At 38.1% G+C, this 24,144-nt stretch overlaps 1 non-coding gene across 1 annotated transcript; it reads right to left on the reverse strand.

Annotated features, from left to right (window-relative positions):
- Positions 1-3,629: 3,629 nt before the first annotated feature.
- LOC141639855 (small nucleolar RNA R71) lies at positions 3,630-3,736 on the reverse strand. Its single transcript, XR_012542717.1, has one exon. It is a non-coding gene; the product is annotated as a small nucleolar RNA R71 (small nucleolar RNA).
- Between the last annotated feature and the right edge of the window lie 20,408 nt (positions 3,737-24,144).

Below are 24,144 nucleotides of genomic sequence, written 5' to 3' on the forward strand. Positions count from 1 at the left end.
ATTAATCAATTAGTACAATTTTAGTAAATTAATAGTTAATTAACTAAAACCCGTCTCCCAAAATTTATTATTCAATTATCACATAATTAAATAATAACTGCCGCTCCTCGCGTTCGCAACTCGAAATCTCTCTAAAAATAATCGACTAACTTTTTAGTCTTTAAATCAAGGGACTAAATAAATTGTATCTCATACAATTAATTAGTTATCAATTGGGGTTCGTTCCTATAGGTGTGACCGAAAGGGGTCAGTTGATCACCGCCATCTCACGACAATAACGTCAAACTTTAATCAGCCAACCGTTATCGATTTACGTTAATCAACTGACGAGGATCAAATAAATAAATATCTGATGATATTCCATTAATGAGATTTAATATGTTAACGCACTATTGTGGAGGACACTAACTCCAACAATCTCCCACTTGTCCGACACAAGGTGTGCACTACCAATTCTCTTGTCCGTTTTAATCTCCCACTCAATGCAAGGTGTCTTTCAGGTCGCACATGCACATGAACACATCGCAAGTGGTTTTCTCGATCGGGAGTGTGACTACCTGACCGGAAAAATCTCTCACAGATTACTTTTGAGCGTGGCCACGCATTTGTAGTCATTAACTGCTCGAGTGGCCTTGAGATATAGTTACCCAACGTTGATGGACAATTCTTTTATGCCCTATCTATCCTATTGCACAATACAACTCACCATGACCTAGTAAATGCCCTTTTGGCCTCCTTTCACGGCACAACCTAGGAAACTGCACCTGCTCAGATAATAGTCTCCAGTCAAAAGAATCGACTCATTAGAACATCTTAGAGATCCCCGCCACGACCAGGCGTCTATAATAGAACTTAGGGACTCTCTAAGTGGTCACTGTCCGGCAAAGTGTCACACACTCTGCCTATGTAATCGACCAGTCATCACATATGACCTTATGGTGTTGAACAACCATCAATCGACTTACAATCTAGTCACTCTGAGACGTCACCTCATTAAGTGACTAGGGACAAAATACAATGTTCATCTTATTCACTTGAATAGTGTTCAACATTGTCTCCACAACTTATTCAGATAAACAAGGTATTAAAATTTAGTCACACTAAACAAAAAATTCATAAAAGCATGAATACGAAAACAATGAATGTGATTATCATATATATGATGTGACCATAATTAGCGCATATTTAGCCCCCGAATTACCATTGTTTCCATGCTTTTTAGTGCCTATTTGGGTCATTTCTTATCTTTAGTTCTTTGTTTTGCATATTCTTTGAGATTTTGATCCCTTGGTAGGAAAGGAGTAAGAATCTTGCATTTTCATGGCAAAACGAGGCTAAATTGATTGTATTCAATGACCAAGCATCAAGAAGAGACAAGACTAGAAGGCCTTTGTACATATCATAGTAGAAGAACAATGTTGAGAAAGGATCCTTGCGTCCCCAAGGAAATCCCCAAGGAATTTATGAAGAAAAGGGAAGAAAAGAAGAATAATTGACGCTGACCAACAATCCGAACGGATTGCAGACAATCCGTCCGTCCAGCCTCAACAAACCGAGCGTCCCTCCTTGGAATCCGCTCGGATTCCCCCTCAACAATCCGAGCGTCCCTCTCCTGAATCCGCTCGGATTGCACCGCCCAAATCCGGCCGTCCCGACTCTAATCCGCACGGATTCCGCTTGACAAAGACGGATTTCATTCTTCAAGCTACGAAAAGAGAAGCCCTTCTCTCAGAAAATACCGGGTCCTCCTTGCTCAACTTAAAAAGTGTAATTACTAGTTTAGCCCTTAGTTAACCCTAATGCATCCTCCCTAATTTTTCCTATAAATACCTCATTAGGCTAATTAGAGGAGCATGTTCTTCTTATCAATAATTAGTGTAGTTAATATCAATCAAATCTCTCTTCAATATTGTAATCAAGTATTAATCAAGTTTTAATCCAAGTTTTAGTTCTTTAATCTCTCTCTTGTTCTTCCTTTATTTTGGGTAATTGAAGATTATTTGGGTTATTATTGGGAGATTGACAACCTCTCAATCTAGGATTCAAGTACTTCTATTATTCTTGCTTTATTATTGGAATCATTAGTAGGTATAATCTCTTAATCCCTTTTTAATTAATTGTTAATTACTTTCATTTATTCATCATGTTTCATATTGTTGGTATGATTGACAACCTTGCTAGCATGATCAACATGATAATGAGTGAGTAGTCTCTTAGCTAGGGTTTAATGGGTGATTAGGGGAAACCAACATGGGGAATGATTCATGCTTAAATCAATATGCTTTCATATCTTATTTGCTTGCTTGTTTTGATCTTAATACATGCACATGTTATATTTGATGAAATGCTAAGCCTATGAATCCTTGCATTTACTATCATCTTCTATCTTTTCAATGAGACTTGTAAGACATAACCCAACTCGAGTCTTGTTAGACCATGCATGTGTTGAGTAGGAAAGATTAAGTCGACTTGTAGGTGTTGTACAATCTAATCGATTCGGCTCCGGGACCCAAACTTTCCTAGGATTGTAAGATATAACCCAACTCAATCCATCACAACAATAATTGCTTGCTTATAATTTGAGAACATGTTTGTATGATCATATCCCATGATTCCCCTATGACCTCATGACACCCTAGTGATTTTAATCAATTGTTTAAACCCCTTTTTATTCATCTTGCTTGTTTATTTTCATTGTTATTCTAGTTTAGTAACCTTCTACACCAACTCAATTTGTGACACCCCTAGACACTACTAGTTGCAATAGAATTCTCATTTCAATACCCGTCCCTTGGGATCCGACCTTTACTTGCCTCTTTACTAATTGTAGAGTTGTTTGTGAAGTATAAATTGTGTTTTGTATCGACCATTGACCAACGACCACATATACTTAATTGTGAACACGAAATGGCCTCGATCAAAAATGGCGCCGTTGCCGGGGACGGTGTTTAATTGATTTAAGATTTCTTTTATTGTTATTAGTTGTGTCTTTTTCACCTTGGGGAAGTAAAACTCCTCAAGGTTTGTTCTAATTGTTTTCGAGTTGTTTGATATTTTGCATGTCTAGAAGGTTACAAAGTGATTTGTTACCTTTTGACCGTGAAATCGAAAGAACCTTGAGGAATAATAGGAGACTTGTTAGGAGGAATTTGAGAGGTGTTGGTGAAGTTGTTCAACCCACTAGTGAGTTTGTCAATCCTTTCTCAATAGAAGGAGAAGAGAACCCATTAAACAATACCACACAAAATCCACCTACAATGCCTAAATTCTCGTCACACTCTATACCCACCGAGGAGAATCTACCAAATGGTACTCCTACACCGCAACATCTCACCGGTAATTTTATTGCCAAGTACGCCTTCATCCAACTAGTTGAGAGGAGCCAATTCGGGGGAATGCCTAGTGAGGACCCTCATTCTCATATGGAAACCTTTTGCGATTATTGTGATGCTATCTCTCAAACAGGCGTGACTCAAGACCAAATTAGATGGGTCTTATTTCCTTTTTCGTTAATCGGCACCGCAAAGCAATGGTTGAAGGGCCTTGATAAGGCCACCCTTGGAATAGATTCTTGGAAGAAGTTAGCTCTAGCTTTCTACAAAAAATTCTACCCACCGGAAAAGACTAACATGCTAAGAGCTCAAATTACGGGTTTTAAGCAAAGGGATGAAGAATCTTTGTATGAAGCTTGGGAGCGGTTCAAAGGTGTTTGTCGCTCATGTCCTCACCATGGACTTGCGAATGGTTTTTAGTGCAACAATTTTGGAATGGTTTATATGAAGATTCTAGGAACATTCTCAATATGGGATCAAATGGAATGTTCACCGAAGTTGATGACAATCAAACATGGAACAAGATTGAGGAAATGGCGGTCCATAATTCACAATATAGTAGACCTCGCAAGGCTACTAGAGGAGGAAAGCATGAAGTAGACTCCGTTACTCAATTGGGTGCTCAACTTAGTGCTCACATTGACACAATCAACTTGAAGTTTGAACAAGCTATGGCTAGACTTGAGGAAAACTCGAAATCATCAAAGCATCATGTCAATGCCATGACGACATCCTCATCAATCCCAAGTGGGATATGTGAGAATTGTGGAACTTTGGGTCATGACCCAAGTGAGTGTAGGGGAACAACCGAACAAGTTAATGCTTTCCAAGCTTACAAAAGTGGTACCCCTTATTCAAATTTTTACAATGAAAACACCAAGTTCCATCCAAATCTCTCATACAAAAGCCAAAATGTTCAAAACCCTCAAACAACATACACTCCACCACCTATGAGGAATCAAAATCAAAGACCCTTTTACAATCAAAACCAAGGTTACCAAAATCAAAATCCATACAATCACCAAAATGACCAAGGTTTTGATGTCCAAAAAGCGGTCCTCCAAATGCAAAAGAATCAACAAGAATTTTTCACTCAAATGCAAAAAGATAGCCAAGCAAAAGACACCACCATCAACAACATTCTAGCTCACACCAAGATGTTGGAAACACAATTGACTCAACTAGCATCTTCAAGCTCACAAAGACAAAAGGGGCAATTACCACCTCAAAGTAATCCCCCTAGACATGAAACGGTTAGTGCCATTCACTTGAGAAGTGGTACAAGGTATGAGGCACCGAAGAAGCAAGTTGAGGATGAAGTTGTGGAAGCTAGTGAAAATGAAGTTGTTGTGCAAAGCCCCAAAGAAGGGGAATCATCAAAAGAAGAAAGTTCAAGGAAAAATGAAGACAAGGCCAAAGAGAAGGAGCCCATTGTGATTAGACTTCCTTTTCCAAGTCGTCAAGCCAAGCCAAAATTTGATGATCAACTTGGAAAGTTCATGGAGATTGTGAAGAACTTAGAAGTCTCAATTCCTTTCACGGAATTAATCAATCACGTACCGGCCTATGCAAAGTACATGAAAGATATCCTCACAAAGAAGAAGTCGATCCGGAAACTTGAGACTATCGCCTTCACTAAGGTGAGTAGTGCAATACTTCAAGGGAGTTCACCTCCAAAGTTAAAGGATCCGGGAAGCTTCTCAATACCGTGTACCATTGGCGACACGACGATCAACAAAGCCTTATGTGATCTAGGGGCTAGTGTGAGTGTCATGCCGTACTCGATAAGTAAAAGGTTGGGAATGGGAGAGCTTAAATGCACCAATATCACACTCCAAATGGCCGATAGATCGACGAAGACACCATTAGGGATATGGGAAGATGTCCCCGTGCGAATTGGGAAGTTTTTCATCCCGGTAGACTTTGTCATTGTTGATATGGAGGAAGATTCCAACATTCCAATCATCTTAGGAAGACCTTTCCTACACACCGCGGGTGCGGTGATTGATGTGAAACATGGAGAGCTCACTCTAGAAGTGGGAGATGAAAGCATAACTTTTAATCTTGACAAAACCATGAGAGCTCCTCGTTTACATGAGCCATGTTTCATGATTGATCATTATAGCCGAAAAGATGAAAGGAAGAAATCGGAACTCCAATGGAGGAAGAAAATTGAAGATGCTCCATTCAAAGAGCAAGTGAATTGTGACAAGGAGAGCTTGCAAAGCTCATCAAAATCAACCAAGGAAGAAGAGGATGGCCTCATTGGCCAAGAGAAGAAATTGGGAGAGTTGTCTCCATCTAAGCAAGAGATTTTCAATGATCAACTCAATGAAGTTTGTGGTCTTTGGGACGACGAGTTTGAAGGGATTTTTAATCCCTACATTGGGCATGCCATCGATCATGATCAACAACAAGAGCCACGGTCTATTGAGGACCTCTACCACAATAATGAACAAGCTTTTGATTACTTCTTCAAGGTGTTGAGCAACATCAACAACACCTTGAACATGCCCCCTTGACATCTCATCAAGAATGAGAGTTTGGTGGAGTCCTCCTAAACCACCATTTGTAAATATTTCTAACTCCCTAACTTACATTTCAATTCTTGTATTGCATTTTTGTCATTTTTGGATTTTTATTTACTTTGATCAAAATAATTGTCATGTAAGAGAGAAGTGAGGGAGGGACTAACGATTTCAATTGATGTGTAGTGCTTTACCTTAGTGTGGGGATGGGAATTGCCTAGGCTATCCATGCCTTAGTAATGCCCCCACAACGAAGAACACAAGAAATGAAGAAGAATGGAAGAATGGTAAAGGGTAATGCATTATGCACGGGTGGCTGAATCCGTGTACAACAAGGAAGAATCGAGCGGATTCCGAGAATCCGCCCGTCTACGAGAATCCGAGCGTCCTGCCGAGAAGACGCCCGTCTGAGTGAGCTGAAATTGAAAATTTCTTGATGTTGAAGAATCCGAGCGGATTTACGGAAAGACGCCCGTCTCATAGAATCCGTCCGTCTTGTGAAGAAGACGCCCGTCTTTGCAATTTGAAGAAAACAAAGAAATTTCTCGGGTGAAATCCGTCCGTCCCTGCAAACAAATCCGCCCGTCCCATCACAGAAGAATCCGAGCGGATTCCCGAGAATCCGCCCGTCTTTAGGCGAGCTTACGAAAATTTTGAAGCTGCGAGAATCCGCACGGATTGGGCCTAATCCGCATGGATTGCCCCTGCGTTTTCGAAAATTTCGACTTCTTTAAATACCCTCCCACCTTCATTCCTTCATTCATTCATTCATAAACACTACCCACAACATCAAAACCCTCATCCTCTCCATCACAAAAACAAAAACCCTCAACAAAATCCACCAAAATCAAATCAAACCATCCTTCAAACAACAAATCAATCACTCCATCTTCAATAAAAATCAAAACCAAGAACAAAATCTTCAACCTTTGAGTCGATTTTTGATTTCATAAAGGCAAAGCCTTTCACCTTCAAATCGATTTGGGCATTCTACAAATTGAAGATTTTTGATTCTTTTCTTGGTTAGTTCATCAAATGGCAAGGACTAAGGGTGCAACAAAGGGAGCAACAAAGGCACCAAAGGCAAAGGCTCTCTCTCAAAGGCAAAAAGCTCTCCAAACAAAGAAAGCTTTGGCAATGGTGGTAGCAACACCAAACTTGGAAGTACAACAACAACAACAACAAACTTCTATGGGAGCATCACCTTCTACTCCGGTAATCGATCAACTCTTGCATTATCCGGAGGTAACTTTTATTTCCGATACCCATAGAAAGACATTTGCCAAGTTTGCTATGAAATCAATTCAATCCACCAAATTCATATGTAAAGATGCTTTGGAGAAATTGGGTGTTCTTGAACAAACAAAAGCCTTTTTCAATGCCATGGGTTTGAAGAAATTGTTTGAAACAAAGGAATCAACATACCCTTCCCTTGTCTTGGAATTCTTAAGTTCTTTAAAAGTTACCAAAGTTTAGGATAGGGAAAATCTTGAGTTTCGTCTAGCTAACATTAGTAGACGCATTACCTTTAAGGAATTAGGTGAAATTTTGGGTCTTAGCGATGAATCGAGATATCTTAAGCATTATGGAAAGTATGACCCGAGCCTCTTTGGGAGGCAATCTCCGGGAAGAAATTTGATGATTTTCATGCTTGTCGTGCTCTTTTGGTCCATCATCCGGGCATAAGAGTATGGCACAAAGTTGTGGGAAATACCATAATTGCTAGGAAAGACACCAATCATTTCACAAGACTTGATTTTATTCTCCTTGAATCGGCTTTGAATGTCGGAAGAATCCATATCAAGCCTTTCAATTCTTTGAGGCTATTGGTTGATAGATGGCTCCATGTTGATAGTGGGAAGAAGGGTACAACCGTTATTGTTAATGGCGGCCTAGTCACGGTCCTAGCCAAGCACTTTGATCCTAATTTCAATAAGGATAGCAAGTACAAGGCAAAGGAAGGTGGCCATCTTATTGATATGCCTATCATGATTAACAAGTTCAAGTGGGTTGCTCAAAACCCCCTTGACACCAAGTATGGATGGCTTACTAGTGAGGCTTGATCATTCACTTTACCCGCGAAGATTTGTCGTCTAAGTGTCCACCGGACCAACTATCTACTTCCCCTATCCGAAGAAGCCGAGTACATCATTCAACAACAAAAGGGTGATCATGAAACCCCCTCCTCTTCCATTGTTATACCGCCTTACCCCTTTGTGTATGAAGAGTTCAAACCGCAAGGAGTTGAAATTGGGAAAGACTATGTCACTCTTCTTATGCAAGCAATGCACAAGCAAGCTTATGAAGATCGGAAGAATGCTTATTTGGCTCAATATCCTCCCCTCCTACATTTAGCTAGGCAAGGACTCCTTGATCCATCTTGTCCTTTGCCTAGTTGGGCGGATAAAGAAGCCTTGTTTCCGGGTGCATCTAGGGACGTGGTGGAAGACAATGAGGTTGTTGGAAATGGTGAAGAAATTGATGATAATATTGAGGAAGAAGCAAGTGGAGATGGAGAAAGAGATGGTGAAGATGATGATGAACAAGATGAGGAAGAAAGTGAAGAAGAAAGTGCCAAGGAAAGTGGCAATGTGACCACTTCTCATAAGGGAAGTGATGATGATGATAGCATGATGGAGGACTAGCAAGCCTTGGAGATTCCTACTCTCCCACGGTTTGTCTATATCTCTTTGTATTTTATTTCATTTTGATCATTGTTGGTTTAGTCCTAGCAACATCAAAGGACTCACACCTCGGTACCATTGAGGTGTTCTTTATTGTTCCCATTTGTAAAATCCAAAATGACAATCTAGTTTCATGCATAGCATAGTGTGTGCATGAACTACCCCAATGCTTTGACATTAGCAATAGTGTCTTATTTGGTTTGGGGAAGTTAATGCATACACAACGGGAGGTAATCTAAATTATCCTCTCCGTCATAACAAAAAGCATGCATCATGTAGTATAGCTTAGTGTAGAATTGCATTTAGTATAGAAATCATGCATCATCTTTGCATAATTTCCATCATTTTGGCCATTGAGGACAATGCCCATATTAGTGTGGGGATGGGAATTCTAACACTTAACTTTTATTCAAAAACCCATAAAAATTGAAAAATTTCAAAAATCATAAAAATTTGAAAATTGAAAAACCAAAAACAAGTTCATTTCCTTTGTATTTATTGTCTTGTATATATTGTCTTGTATATATTGTGTTTGTTTTATCCTTGTTCACTTTGATTGACTACGCCACATCCGAGACATGAGAATATTGAAGACCGCATGGTATGATCTTTCCAATCTCCTTTTTCCTCTTTATGTTAATGACTATGTGGCTTTATTTTGATTGATGCGGTATAACAATGTGAACTTAGGATTGCATTTAGTTTATATGGCATATTAGTTGGTAGAATCATATGCATTAGGATGTTTATATGTTAGTTGCATCATGGCATGTAGTTTGCATGGTTAGAAAAATTTTGCGAAACCGTCTATTTGGGAAGCTTGACAAGTGTACATAGGCCCTAGTAGATGCTTTTTGTTCTTAAGACTTTGCTTGTTAGAATACTTGTAAAACACCCTAGGATGTGTCATGCTAGTATCCTTTGACCCATGGATTAAGGCCTAGTCAAGAGTACCTTGTGGTGTGATAACTCCTTGGCTACCGTTTATTCCAAGGTGACCCTTGAAACCATGCATACATCTATCATTAATCCATGTTCTACCATATTTTTGTCAATAAAAAGGAATGGGCACAAAACAAAAAGAAATCAATTTGAGTTCAAAGAAATGAAAAATGAAAGAAAGTTTGCAAAAATGCATCAAATGAAAAGAGGAGCAAAAATAGAACTCCTAAGCTTCAAATACAAGGCACCCTCGTTACTAATTGGGGTGACTTTGAAAATGTTCAAAAAGAAATGCAAAAAAGTTGTCAAGTGTTGAAATGCCAAAAATCAAAAAGAAATGGCAAAAAGAAAGTGTTCTCAAATGTCAAATGCCACATGAAATTGGGGGGAAAAAAAAAAAAAAAAAGCAAACTCCCAAAGTGAAACTCAAATATCTATTGATCCCTTTATCCATCGTATCCATTTTTGTGCATGGTAGAGAGGGGACGACCCTTCTTCTTGTCTAGGCAAGAGGGGGAATTCCGCGATCCTCCAGTGTTTCTAACACCATAAGGAGTCTATTCTTGACAAAAGCATTTAACGATTGAGGACAAAGGTACCCTAGCTTGACACAACTTGGAGGTGATTTATTGGTATCCTTCTAGGCTTAGTAGTTTGAACAAATTGCATCTATGAAGGATTGTGTACCCTTGAATTGCTTCCCTTGTAGATAATTTTCGCCACTTAGATGAGGAAAGTGGCTATTCTTTTGTAGATGCATCCATTACTTGATTTTATGTGCTTTAATGTTTGGATGTGTCGCCATTTTGGCAAGACCCACCTTGCCTTGCAAGAAGGCATCCTACCTCATGGTTGTCTTGTTGTGAGTTGAAGGGCGGAGTGAGACCCGCTAATTGTCTCATATCGGCTATTATTATTAGGATAGGTTAGTTTTGGTCCTAGTCTTTGTCACCTCTTTACTCGGGACGAGCAAAGGTTCGGTTTGGGGATATTTGATGTGACCATAATTAGCGCATATTTAGCCCCCGAATTACCATTGTTTCCATGCTTTTTAGTGCCTATTTGGGTCATTTCTTATCTTTAGTTCTTTGTTTTGCATATTCTTTGAGATTTTGATCCCTTGGTAGGAAAGGAGTAAGAATCTTGCATTTTCATGGCAAAACGAGGCTAAATTGATTGTATTCAATGACCAAGCATCAAGAAGAGACAAGACTAGAAGGCCTTTGTACATATCATAGTAGAAGAACAATGTTGAGAAAGGATCCTTGCGTCCCCAAGGAAATCCCCAAGGAATTTATGAAGAAAAGGGAAGAAAAAGAAGAATTGACGCTGACCAACAATCCGAACGGATTGCGGACAATCCGTCCGTCCGGCCTCAACAAACCGAGCGTCCCTCCTTGGAATCCGCTCGGATTCCCCCTCAACAATCCGAGCGTCCCTCTCCTGAATCCGCTCGGATTGCACCGCCCAAATCCGGCCGTCCGACTCTAATCCCACGGATTCTGCGACAAAGCACGGATTTCATTCTTCAAGCTACGAAAAGAGAAGCCCTTCTCTTAGAAAATACCGGGTCCTCCTTGCTCAACTTAAAAAGTGTAATTACTAGTTTAGCCCTTAGTTAACCCTAATGCATCCTCCCTAATTTTCACTATAAATACCCCATTAGGCTAATTAGAGGAGCATGTTCTTCTTATCAATAATTAGTGTAGTTAATATCAATCAAATCTCTCTTCAATATTGTAATCAAGTATTAATCAAGTTTTAATCCAAGTTTTAGTTCTTTAATCTCTCTCTTGTTCTTCCTTTATTTTGGGTAATTGAAGATTATTTGGGTTATTATTGGGAGATTGACAACCTCTCAATCTAGGATTCAAGTACTTCTATTATTCTTGCTTTATTATTGGAATCATTAGTAGGTATAATCTCTTAATCCCTTTTTAATTAATTGTTAATTACTTTCATTTATTCATCATGTTTCATATTGTTGGTATGATTGACAACCTTGCTAGCATGATCAACATGATAATGAGTGAGTAGTCTCTTAGCTAGGGTTTAATGGGTGATTAGGGGAAACCAACATGGGGAATGATTCATGCTTAAATCAATATGCTTTCATATCTTATTTGCTTGCTTGTTTTGATCTTAATACATGCACATGTTATATTTGATGAAATGCTAAGCCTATGAATCCTTGCATTTACTATCATCTTCTATCTTTTCAATGAGACTTGTAAGACATAACCCAACTCGAGTCTTGTTAGACCATGTATGTGTTGAGTAGGAAAGATTAAGTCGACTTGTAGGTGTTGTACAATCTAATCGATTCGGCTCCGGGACCCAAACTTTCCTAGGATTGTAAGATATAACCCAACTCAATCCATCACAACAATAATTGCTTGCTTATAATTTGAGAACATGTTTGTATGATCATATCCCATGATTCCCCTATGACCCCATGACACCCTAGTGCTTTTAATCAATTGTTTACACCCCTTTTTATTCATCTTGCTTGTTTATTTTCATTGTTATTCTAGTTTAGTAACCTTCTACACCAACTCAATTTGTGACACCCCTAGACACTACTAGTTGCAATAGAATTCTCATTTCAATACCCGTCCCTTGGGATCCGACCTTTACTTGCCTCTTTACTAATTGTAGAGTTGTTTGTGAAGTATAAATTGTGTTTTGTATCGACCATTGACCAACGACCACATATACTTAATTGTGAACACGAAATGGCCTCGATCAATATATAATAAAAGATACACTATCCAATTATTACATATCCATAATCTAAAGAAAATATGGTACTCGTCTCAATCCCATAGCAACGACATGACCATCATGCTAACCTTTGATAAAGGCTTGCTTAAAGGATCAGCAATATTATCATCTGTCCTAACCTTACAAATGTCAATTTTCTTCCTTTCCACATAATCTCTAATTACATGGTATTTCCTTTCAATGTGTCTAGATTTGTTACTAGACTTAGGCTCTTTGGCATGAAAAATAGCTCCACTGTTATCACAATATAGAGTGATAGGATCTTTGGCGGAATGGACTACTCCTAGTCCCTCCATGAATTGCCTAATCCAAACAGCTTCCTTCGCATCCTCAGACGCTGCAAAGTACTCAGCCTCTGTTGTAGAATCCGCAGTAATACTTTGCTTGAAGCTCTTCCAGCAAACAGCTCCTCCATTTAGCATAAACACATAGCCGGATTGGGATTTTATGTCATCCCGATCGGTTTGGAAACTTGCGTCCGTGTAACCTCTTACACGCAACTCTGTTTCTCCTCCAAACACTAAGAACGAATCCTTAGTCCTTCTCAAGTACTTAAGAATGTTCTTTACGGCTATCCAGTGACTCTCACCAGGCTTGGCTTGATAACGACTTGTCATGCTCAAGGCATACGCAACGTCGGGACGAGTGCAAATCATAGCATACATGATAGACCCAACAGCGGAAGCATAAGGGACGGTCTTCATGTGTTCAATTTCCTTAGGGGTGGAGCGAGACTGTGACTTGCTCAAAGTAATCCCTTGGCCTATAGGTAGAAATCCTCTCTTAGAGTCTTTCATATTGAACCGGTCAAGAACTTTGTCAATATAAGCTTCTTGACTCAATGCTAGTATCCTCTTGGACCTATCCCTATTGATCCGGATACCCAAGATTCATTGTGCCTCTCACAAGTCCTTCATTTGGAAGTGTTTTCCTAGCCACTCCTTAACGGAAGTGAGTGATGGAACATCATTCCCAATGAGCAATATGTCATCCACATATAAGACAAGGAATGCAACCTTACTCCCACTAAACTTCATGTATAAACACGGTTCTTCCACACTTCTAGTGAAACCATATTGTTTAATAACATGATCAAAGCGATGATTCCAACTCCTAGATGCTTGATTAAGACCATAGATGGACCTTTTAAGCTTACACACCTTCTTAGGGTTAGATGTATAAACAAAACCTTCAGGTTGTATCATGTACACCTCTTCTTCTAGAATCTCATTGAAGAAGGCGGTTTTGACATCCATTTGCCAAATCTCATAATCATGAAATGCGGCAACCGCTAAGATTATCCTAATGGACCTAAGCATAGCGACTGGAGCGAAGGTTTCGACATAGTGTAAGCCATGAACTTGGGTGAAACCTTTTGCCACCAATCTAGCTTTGTAAACATCCAAATGTTTATCCACGCCGAGCTTAATTTTATATATCCATTTACACTGAAGAGGTCGCACTCCCTCAGGTAAATCCACCAAGTCCCATACTTGGTTCTCGTACATGGAATCCATTTCGGACCGCATGGCTTCTAGCCAAAGCGAGGAGTCGGGACTAGACATGGCTGATTTGTAGGTAGTGGGTTCATCACTTTCAAAAAATAACAAAACACCATCCTCTTCGATGTTATCAAGGTAACGGTCAGGTGGATTAGAAATCCTACTTGACTTTCTAGGAACAATTACCGTTTCAGAGGAAGAGGGAATGCTTTCCTCCACGTTCTCCTCTACCTCATTCTCGGTTTGTAGCTCTCGAACTTCTTCAAGTTCAAATTTTCTCCCACTCTGTCTCCTAGAAATAAACTCATTTTCTAGGAAGACAGCATCACGAGCCACAAACACTTTGTTCTCGTGTTTATTGTAGAAGTAATAGCCATGTGTTTTCCTTGGATATCCTACAAAAAGACATTTGTCAGACCTGGGTGCAAGCTTATTGTCAGACTTGATCTTAACGTACGCTTTGCAACCCGAAATACGCATGAATGACAAATGAGGGACTTTTCCTGTCCATATCTCATATGGAGTCTTATTGGCCGCTTTAGTCGGGCTTCGATTTAGTGAAAATACTGCAGATAAGAGGGCAAAACCCCAAAATGAACTAGGAAGCTCAGTTAGACTCATCATAAACCGAACCATATCAAGTAAAGTTCGGTTTCTCCTTTCGGCCACACCATTTAATTGTGGTGTTCCAGGAGGAGTCCATTGTGATACTATACCACAGTATTTTAGGTGTGAATCAAATTTAATATTTAGATACTCACCACCACGGTCGGACCGTAGGGTCTTAATCTTTTTATCCAATTGGTTTTCTACTTCATTTTGGAACTCTTTGAACTTGTCAAAGGCTTCACTCTTGTTCTTCATTAAGTAGACATACCCATATCTACTTAAATCATCAGTCAAAGTAATGAAGTAGTGAAAACCTCCTCTAGCGGTGATGGTTAATGGTCCACACACATCCGTATGTATGAGAGCCAAAACCTCACTAGCTCGTGTCCCTTTTCCCGCAAAAGGTGCACGAGTCATCTTGCCTAGAAGGCAAGACTCGCATGTACCATAAGATTCGAAACCAAATGGTTTGAGCACTTTTGATGAAGCAAGTCTTTTAATGCGTCTTTCGTTTATGTGGCCTAAACGACAATGCCAAAGGTAGGATTCGTTTGGATCACCCGTTTTGAGCTTTTTAGTTTCCACATGATAAACGTCATTACAATCATTTAAAACATAAATGCCTCCAATTGAAATGGCCTTGCCATAAACCACATCATTAAAAGAAAAAGTACAACACTTGTCCTTAATCATAATCCTCCAAGTATTTGGGACAACTCCTCCTATAATGCCCCTTCCCATTACAATGGAAACATTCGGCCTCAGAGAGCTTGACACTTTTGTTAGAAAACTATATCTCATAATACTCAACATATTCATATATGTTTCAATTTAATTTAATCATAAAATTAAGTTAGATCTTATGCATGCAAACATAAATAAAGATAAAGAAGAAATCGTCATTCTTACAATAGTAATTTCGGATTATTGGGCACAAATGAGTTCTCCTACTCACTTGTTCTTGAGCTCTCCTAATATGGATGAACAAAGATTAAAGGGTAGAATCTCACCCAACGATGAATACCCAAAGTAACCCCTTAAAAGATTAATATTATTGATACTAGAACAATATTAATCTAAATAAAATTGACACAAAAATATTGAATTTGGTCTCTTATTTTCGGTTAAGAGAAGGGAGAAGAAGAAGTAATAATCTCTCTAAAAACTTTTTATTTTTAGATGTTAGAATGAAATAATGATACACTAGTATGCATGTAGTGTATATTAGGAAAATAATGAGCAAAAGACCCTTGGCCTTGCACAAGGAAAACCGGGTAGGGGGGGGGGGGTGGATATGGCCAATGCATGAGCTTCAATTCTTCCCAAGAATTATAGGCATGTAAGGCTATGTGTTATGTCTTATGATTATGCCTTCCACTAAACATAATTAATACAAAAATAAGCCTAACACTCCCTCCTAATTTTCGGCACATATGGTGTAAAATGGAAAATCCATTTTACACATTATTTTGTCAATTTGTCACATGTAACATGTTTCATGACATTTGGTATATAAAATGTATTTTTAACAATTAAAAATCAACATATTAATAAAATATGTCACTTATAAAGTTAACCTAGTAATTCATAATTACTTGTACCGTAATGTGATCCCGAGTCATAAATTAAAACATTCTGTATTTATAATAATCAATTCATTCCTTTTAATTGTTAATTTCATCTAAGTAATAAAACAATTCGATTACTTAGACCGTATCTTATTTAATCAAATTATAATGAGATACGTAAATATTATTTCCAAAATCGTCCGTCAATTTTAAGTAATTTAATTAACCCATATCGTCATACGATCAATTAAATAATCAATTAAGAGTGTTACCCTTTAGGTATGACCTAAGGGGATCAACTGATCACCATCGTCGCACGACAGTAATGTCAAACTCTAGTCAGCAAATCATTACCAATATGTGTGGACCAGTTGACAGTAAAATATTACTTCCCACATGTATTCTTAAAATGAGACTTAAACATGTGATCATCATGATCAATAGTTGTGATCGCATTATTGTCGGAGGACACATATTCCAACAATCTCCCACTTGTCCTCGACAAGTGTGCGTCACCAATTCTCTTGTCCTATTATTATCTCCCACTCAATGCAAGGTGTCTTTCAGGTCGTACTTGCAAGTGATCATATCGAAAGTGGTTTCCTCGATCTGGAGAATAACCGATTGACCGGATTTATCTACCATAGATATCTTCCGAGCGTGGCCACGCATTTCCAGTTCATTACTCCTCGAGTGGCTCGGAGATATTGTTATAACCCTGAATAGGGGTGGACAATTCCTATTGCACTCATTCCCTTCGACTAGCCACAACCATCATAACCCAAAATATGCCCATTTGACCCCATTTACGAAGGTCGTAGTAACACAAATCAAAGTTAATCTGAAACTGTGCCATCTTAGGCGAACAGTCTTTAGTCTAAAGAATCGACTCATTAGAATACTATAGTAGCTCTCGCCACGACCAGGCTATATAAATTTGCCAGAACTCTATAAGCGGTCATAAGGCCCGACAAGGTGTCTGATACCCGTCGTTGTGAGTACCAAAAATAAGATTTATAATTTCCTATTAAGACTAACCTAGGCTAGTGGTAACAGGGTCGAACCACAAGGAGGCAGACGTAATTTCTAGCTGTCTAATTCTAGTCTAAGGTAACGAGTGTAGGGGTTGAGTTGAATTGGTCTATAGCTAAGAGTAAATAAAGACAATAAACTAAAAAGACGGATTAAACAGATAAAGAGGGGGTACTAGGATGGTTGGTTCATTATAGCTTCGGCGGCATCATACTAAGTCGGTCTGAATCAAACACATGTGAGGCGGTAAAATAAGAGGTCCTCTCGGTCCACTCTTAACAGATAGCATCTTTCGATCTCGTTATAAGTCCCTAATATCACTAATACTGACTCTCGTCCTGAAAAATGACTAACGGTCTAAACTATACCTATCTTTCGATCTCAGCACAGTTCAGTCATTTTAATTGGTGGTCTAACAACTGTCCCTATCTCTCGATCTAATGGGTCAATTATAAATTAAACATCTAACTGGTCGCATGCATTCGATTCGTTAAATACAACATTAAAATCAATTAAAACGAAAGGGTAACCTCACGTGGTCAGTCGATCGACCAGGTATGGCGGTCGATCGACTAACACGCGAATTCAGTCCAAAACAATACTACGCCGCCTACGCTATAATTCGCCTATATCCTAGAACAATTAATCTAGCTACTCATGGTACTGATAAAAACAACAATAACAATATGAACTAATGAATTCATGCTTGAAGTATTCAAATAACAAATAGCGATAAACGATAATTGGTTTTGGATACTAACTAGCAATTCTATACTAACAATGAAATAAGGATAAATCGAAATAAGGCAGAAGAATACCGAGATTGCAGAGGAACGATTGAGAATAAGAACGAAAATTCCAATGCTAAACAATATTCCAACCCCTAATTATAAAACTAAATATTACTGTGTAAAAACTTAGGTAAAAATCGGTATAAAAACTGAATTTTCTTATTCTGATGTTCTAGGTTACGTTATATAGCCAACATACGTAACAACTTATTATCAAAACCTAAACATAATGGGCTTGCGCTTCCTCGGTCTTTTAATTCTCGTCTGAAATAGCAGCTTGGTCGATCGACTTAGCATGGCAGTCGATCGACTGCTCTTCAGTGTACAGTAGCTTCTGGAACCCGCATGTTGGTCGATCGACTGATGGTAGCGGTCGATCGACTGCTTGAGCTGCTACTTAACTTCTAAAATCTCGTGGACTTATCTTTTGAGCCTTGAAATGCGCACCAAGCTCGTTCCTCGGGTGAATACTTCACGTCAATTGCAATGCAGGATAGTCGGGGACGGATTTAGCTCGATTTCCGCTGGATTCTTCACATTTCTGCAATAATGTACAAAAATACGGAAGTAGATGGAAATAGGGAGAAATGTAGCATAAACTACATGAATGAGCTCTGAAATGCGTGTAAAATGGGATGTAAAAAATCATATAAAAGACACGCATCAGTGTTCCTAACAGTATGCCTATGTGGTCGACTATTCATCACACATGACTCCATGGCACTTGAACTTGCCATCAATCGCATCACACTCTAGTCACTTCAAGACGTCACCTCATACAAGTGACTTTGGGCGAATACTATGTTAATCCGTGTTCACTTTAACGGGGTTCAATTGTCTCTACAACCCGTTTGGATGTAACAATGTATAAAGTGAGTTAATAACTCAAACGACAAATGTCGACATCACATTCGGGTAGTCAATACCATATTACAACCTTGTGATGCATATCGTAAGTGTGTAAACACTAGTCGATTGCAATAGAAGTTTAACATACCATGTGTCCATGTGTTCAAACTTCTTTTATTGCATTATCTTTTATATTCATGTTATCTCTCATAGCATGAACCTTACCAAGTACACATATAGGTTCCCAACCTAGGTTTGGGTTCTTTATCTTGAAAGAACTTTCTTGTTGTTTATCACATAACCATCCAATTTGTGGTGGATGATATAAATTGCACTGATCAAGTGTTCTACCATTTCGCAATGCACTAGGTATACGTTTTGCAGGGTTTTGCAACAATTTTCAAGATGATTAGCCTAGCACTTCTCATAAGTCCTAGCATATTAGAAAATATTAGTTTTGAGTAACTTCTTACTTTAACTAAGTATCTTTCAAAGCTTCTTATTTCTTCTTTTAGCTTGAATAGCTTATGATTTTCATAAATCCTTACGAGTGATCGAACTTCAATATGTGCAACCTCTTGTCACATAACAGAGTGTTCTGTCCATCACTGGAATCGCTCATTAGTTCTCCTCGAGAATTCATGACGATTCTTCTATGGCTTGCCAATGAATCATCATGCTCTTATGCATATGATTTATTCTTGGACATGTGCATGATTATTCTAATGGCGGAAACATTAGTAATTTATAATCATGTGATCAACCATTCTTAGGTTCAATGAATGACCATGACTGCTAATGGCAATTCCATTTTCATTGACATGAATAACCTACGTTTCTCGTTGATTCGATGTGTATATCTCAATACTTATCCAACATCTCATGATGTGTTTGGATTCATCATAGTACATTTTCATCTAGAATTGAAAACTCAAATACTTCTTTGTTAAAGATAGTATTAGCTCGTCATTCTCAATGAGTAATGAGTTATAAAGATTTACAAGATGATTGCTCCCACTAAATTCCATGTCTTCACATGATAATGTCCAACTCCCACTTAATTCCACATGTTTCACAATTGACTACTCAATCGATTTCAAGAATTGAAATACAATTTGCTTTGCCAAATTATTAAGATTAAAACATATATGTTCCCAGCATATCCTTTCAAAATACCTATTTTGAAAAGGTTTCAATCTTAAACTTATGGAAAGAGATTTTCATCTCTAACTCATTCATTATTTAAATGTGAATTTCATTTAGTACACGTCCTTCTCAAAATACCCTTTTTCTGAAGGAGGTTTAACCATTTCATTTTCATAATGAGGCAAAGTAATGACACTAGCACGGTTAACACTTAACTTAGCTCTTGTGGATATCGGCATATCTTTCTTTGCAACTTTTAGTCATAAATCTCATTTATTTTCAAGGATGCAACTTTGTTTCATTTAGGCTCTTAGGTAAATATCAATATTGAAACTATTTGTCAAAAGTCGTTCATAAACTAGCCAAAACTCTTGATAAGTCTTTTCATTAGTCATTTTCTTCCAAAACTTTCTTTTGGTCTCCTCGTGTAGTTATCTTGAGAACATATTCTTGTGATCACTTCACTTGGTCTCTTTTGTCATGTAGATCTCATCTATACGTTACGAGACCATTGATCTCATCTATTCGTGTACACTATCTATATAGGTATACAAATCATTCTTTCTTGCGTAGATCTCATCTACTCAAGTATACAAATTTACTTTGTGTTCTTTTTGTCTTCATTTTTCTCCCACTCTATCTTTAGAATAAATACACTAGAGATTCAAATATAACTTATGAGACACAAATAATGATTTTGAAGTATAAGGAGGACTATCTCATAGGTTGACTAATTGTTATAGATTTGATAAGTGTACTTGGTGATTGACATTCCTTTAACACTACTACAAATACAGGCTATAACAACGGTCAAAAACCGTTGTTGTATAAAAAAGCAGACGTTGTTAAAGCGTCCGTTGTAAAAGGTTTTAACAACGGTTGGTTTTCTTAAGGAAACCGTTGTTAAAAATATTAACAACGGTTTTAAGTATAAAAACCAGTTGTGGAAAGTGTGACTCAATTTTGGGGGGAAAGTTATAACAACGGGTTTTAATATACAAAACCGTTGTTATAACTAAAGACAACGGGTTGTTTGTAAATAACCGTTGTTGTTTGTTCTTAAAAAATAAAAAAAATAAAAATTAAATATTACTAGATGCATGCATAATTACGGCCCGTTAGAATTCCGATGCATGCATTATTACTGACATCACTGTACATATGAACGAACAATATGGAATGAGAAGGGTTAGTAATAAGATTTGAAGCAGCATTGAGAGATATGATGATGATTATGGCACAACTTCCTAACATATATATTAATTAAAAAACAACTCAACCCACACATTGCTTAGTATAAATACATTGCATTATCTCAACTAACATTTCCATTATCTCAATATATACATCTCCAAACCCTAACTGCTAAAACAAACTCTACTTAATCTTTCAAAACAAACTCCAAAAACTCCAACAAAATGAATGATTTCATCCTTAAGACTCTTACCATGATCGAGAACAACAACATGACTTCATCATCCCGGTTCCTCCATATTGAGGAAAGTTTCAGAGCTACCTTGCGGATGCTCGATCCGCATGAAGCACGCCAAAGAAGATGGCTTGACGGAGCAGCAGCGATTGCGGCTATATGACGATATAGCAAGCTGGCGAACGGAACCTCCAAATAGCCAAGGAGGAGAGGACGGATACGATAGAGCAGAATAAGATCCTCTATGAAAATATAAGAATTGCATTTTTATATATGTAATTTTTTTTTTAATTTATGTATTTATAAATAAATATATATATATATATATATTAATTATGTTTATCTTGCTTCTTCATCTTGCTTCTTCATTGTTTTACTAACTAATTATGCGAACAATACTTAAACAAATAACAAATGGTCGATAAAAACACATACATGCAAAAGAAATAAATAGAAAAAGAAAATAATGACGATGAAACTAACAGTGACGGCGAGATTTACCTGATAAATACAGAACGTAATATACGATGAAATCAACAGTGACGGCGAGAAGATAAAGCGACGATGAGAAAGAGAGTGTGTGTTTTGTGTTTGTTTGTCTGCTGTGTTTGTGTTTGTGTATTAAGGGTTGTGTTTTGTGGCTGCAACAGACTTCTGTTTGTGTGGTTTATAGTATGGAAGGTATTGACAACGGTTATTAAACAACAACCGTTGTGAAATATGTTTTAACAACGGTTGTAAAAAACACCCGTTGTTAAATAAGTTTTAACAACGGGTTTCAAAAATAACCGTTGTGATTACTTTTCACTAACTTTGCGCCAATTTTGCGCCAAATTATTAACAACGGTTGTGCATGTGTGACCCGTTGTTAAAACTAATAACAACGGTTTTTATAACCATACCCGTTGTAATTGATTTTAGTAAAATTCGCGCCATACATTCTACAACGTCTATTGTGATTTTCGTGAATAATCGTTGTTAAAGGGGCGTTGTAGTTGCCTGGATTTGTAGTAGTATAAGAGAGTTCATCAACTCAACATCACTTTATAATTGATCATATACAACCCTTAAACTTGTGGACATATAATGAATCCCATCATTATAGTTGTCTATTAGATCACTTTAAGTGGATGATCATATGTGTGCAAGCATATAAAGACGAATTTTTAGAACAAAGAAAATACGATAAAACGGGTAACTTGGGTTGCAAACCAAGCCACCATAATCCAAAATACAACAATTGTTTAGAAAGGATCAACTATTTCCATGTCGAACACGGAAATCAAAATAGTTCTAAAAATCCATAAGATTAAAATAAGGACAATAATAAAAGCCAAGCTTTGTCGGTAGCTACTCCTAGCTCCTTCATGATTTCTTAAGCTTGCTTTTCCTTTCCCTTGTCCTTGATTGGAGGAGGCCCGATTTACAATAAAAAGGAGATACATTATCACAACTTTGTATCACAATACCATAGTTGAATTAGAAACATAAAAGAAAGGATAGTCATTTACCTACTGGAGTGATCTTTCCAGCTTTGATGTCACCAAGATACTTGGAACAATTCCTTTTCCAATGTCCAACACCATTACAATAATGGCATTTATCAAGAGGACCCTTCTTGGTTTTGGAAGTGCTAGCTTCAAAAGTCTTAGCCTTGGTGAAAATGGGAGCTTGCTTCTTACTCTTCTTCCCATTCTTTTTTAACTTCCCCTTGCTCTTGGTGCTTATGTTAAGCACATCCTTAGGTGGGTTAACATTTAACCCCATATCTCTTTCGGCTTGCACAAGTAACTTGTGCAACTCTTCAAGAGACACGTCCTTGTCTTGCATGTTAAAATTCACCCGGAATTGAACATATGTCTTGACTTTGGATAAGGAGTGTAGAATCCTATCTACAATGAGTTCTTTGGGGATTTCAACTTTTTGAATCCTCAAAGTCTCGACTAGCTCCATTAATTTGAGCACGTGAGGGGTAACCTTTTGGCGCTCCTTAAAGTCGAGATCAAAGAATGCCGCGGCCGCCTCATATTGGACGATTCTCGGAGTTTGTGAAAACATTGTCACAAGCTTGGAATAGATTTCATTAGCGGTGCCCATTTTAAAGGCTCTCATTTGGAGATCCGCCTCCATCGCAAAAATCAACACATTTTTCATTGCAGCGGACTCCTTGTGGTAAGCCTCATATGATTCCCTAATGGCGGCACTCGACCTAGCATTAGGTTCGGGTGGAGAGGCCTCGGTGAGGTAACGAAGCTTGTCGTCACCTTGGGCGGCTAATTTGAGTTGGGAATCCCAATCGGAGAAATTTGACCCATTCTTTTCAAGTTTACAACGATCCATGAAGGATCGAAGCCATGAAGCATTAGTGAGAGGTGTGGCGTTGGTATTTGGAGTGGCCATTTGTTATGAGAAATAAAAGCGGTCTACAAAACAAAATAGAAGGAATAAAACATATGTCGTTTTCAAAATAATAATACTCGTAAAAATTTAATTTAAACAAGTTTTATTGCATTTATCTAGTGACCTCTACCCAACTTGATAAATGATTCCAAGACCCAAATTCATATTAACTTGGGCACGGTAGGGCCGATTCATCCCTTATCAATATAACTCGGTGGATTAACGCTTTAATCGATTCTACTTTTAGAAGTCTTGGTCGATAAAATTACATTAACATTTATCTTTAGCCCGGAACACATGCGACTACGGTCACGAATAGTTCCGTTGAGCTCAATCCAAATTTCGAATAAATGTGTCCATGATCCAAATCCACATCAACTTGGGCACGGTAGGGCTGATTCATCCCTTATCAACATGAATTCGGTGGATAGACATTTATTACCCACTTCCCCTACGTAACAAGGTTTGTACCCCGGTAGGGCCGAGTGCACTCCCTCACGAAATAGGTTTTCATGGTTTCTACTTTTTGGTAAGGCTAAGTCTCAATT

Source organism: Silene latifolia, unplaced genomic scaffold, assembly GCF_048544455.1.
Source record: "Silene latifolia isolate original U9 population unplaced genomic scaffold, ASM4854445v1 scaffold_57, whole genome shotgun sequence".
Lineage (NCBI taxonomy): Eukaryota > Viridiplantae > Streptophyta > Magnoliopsida > Caryophyllales > Caryophyllaceae > Silene > Silene latifolia.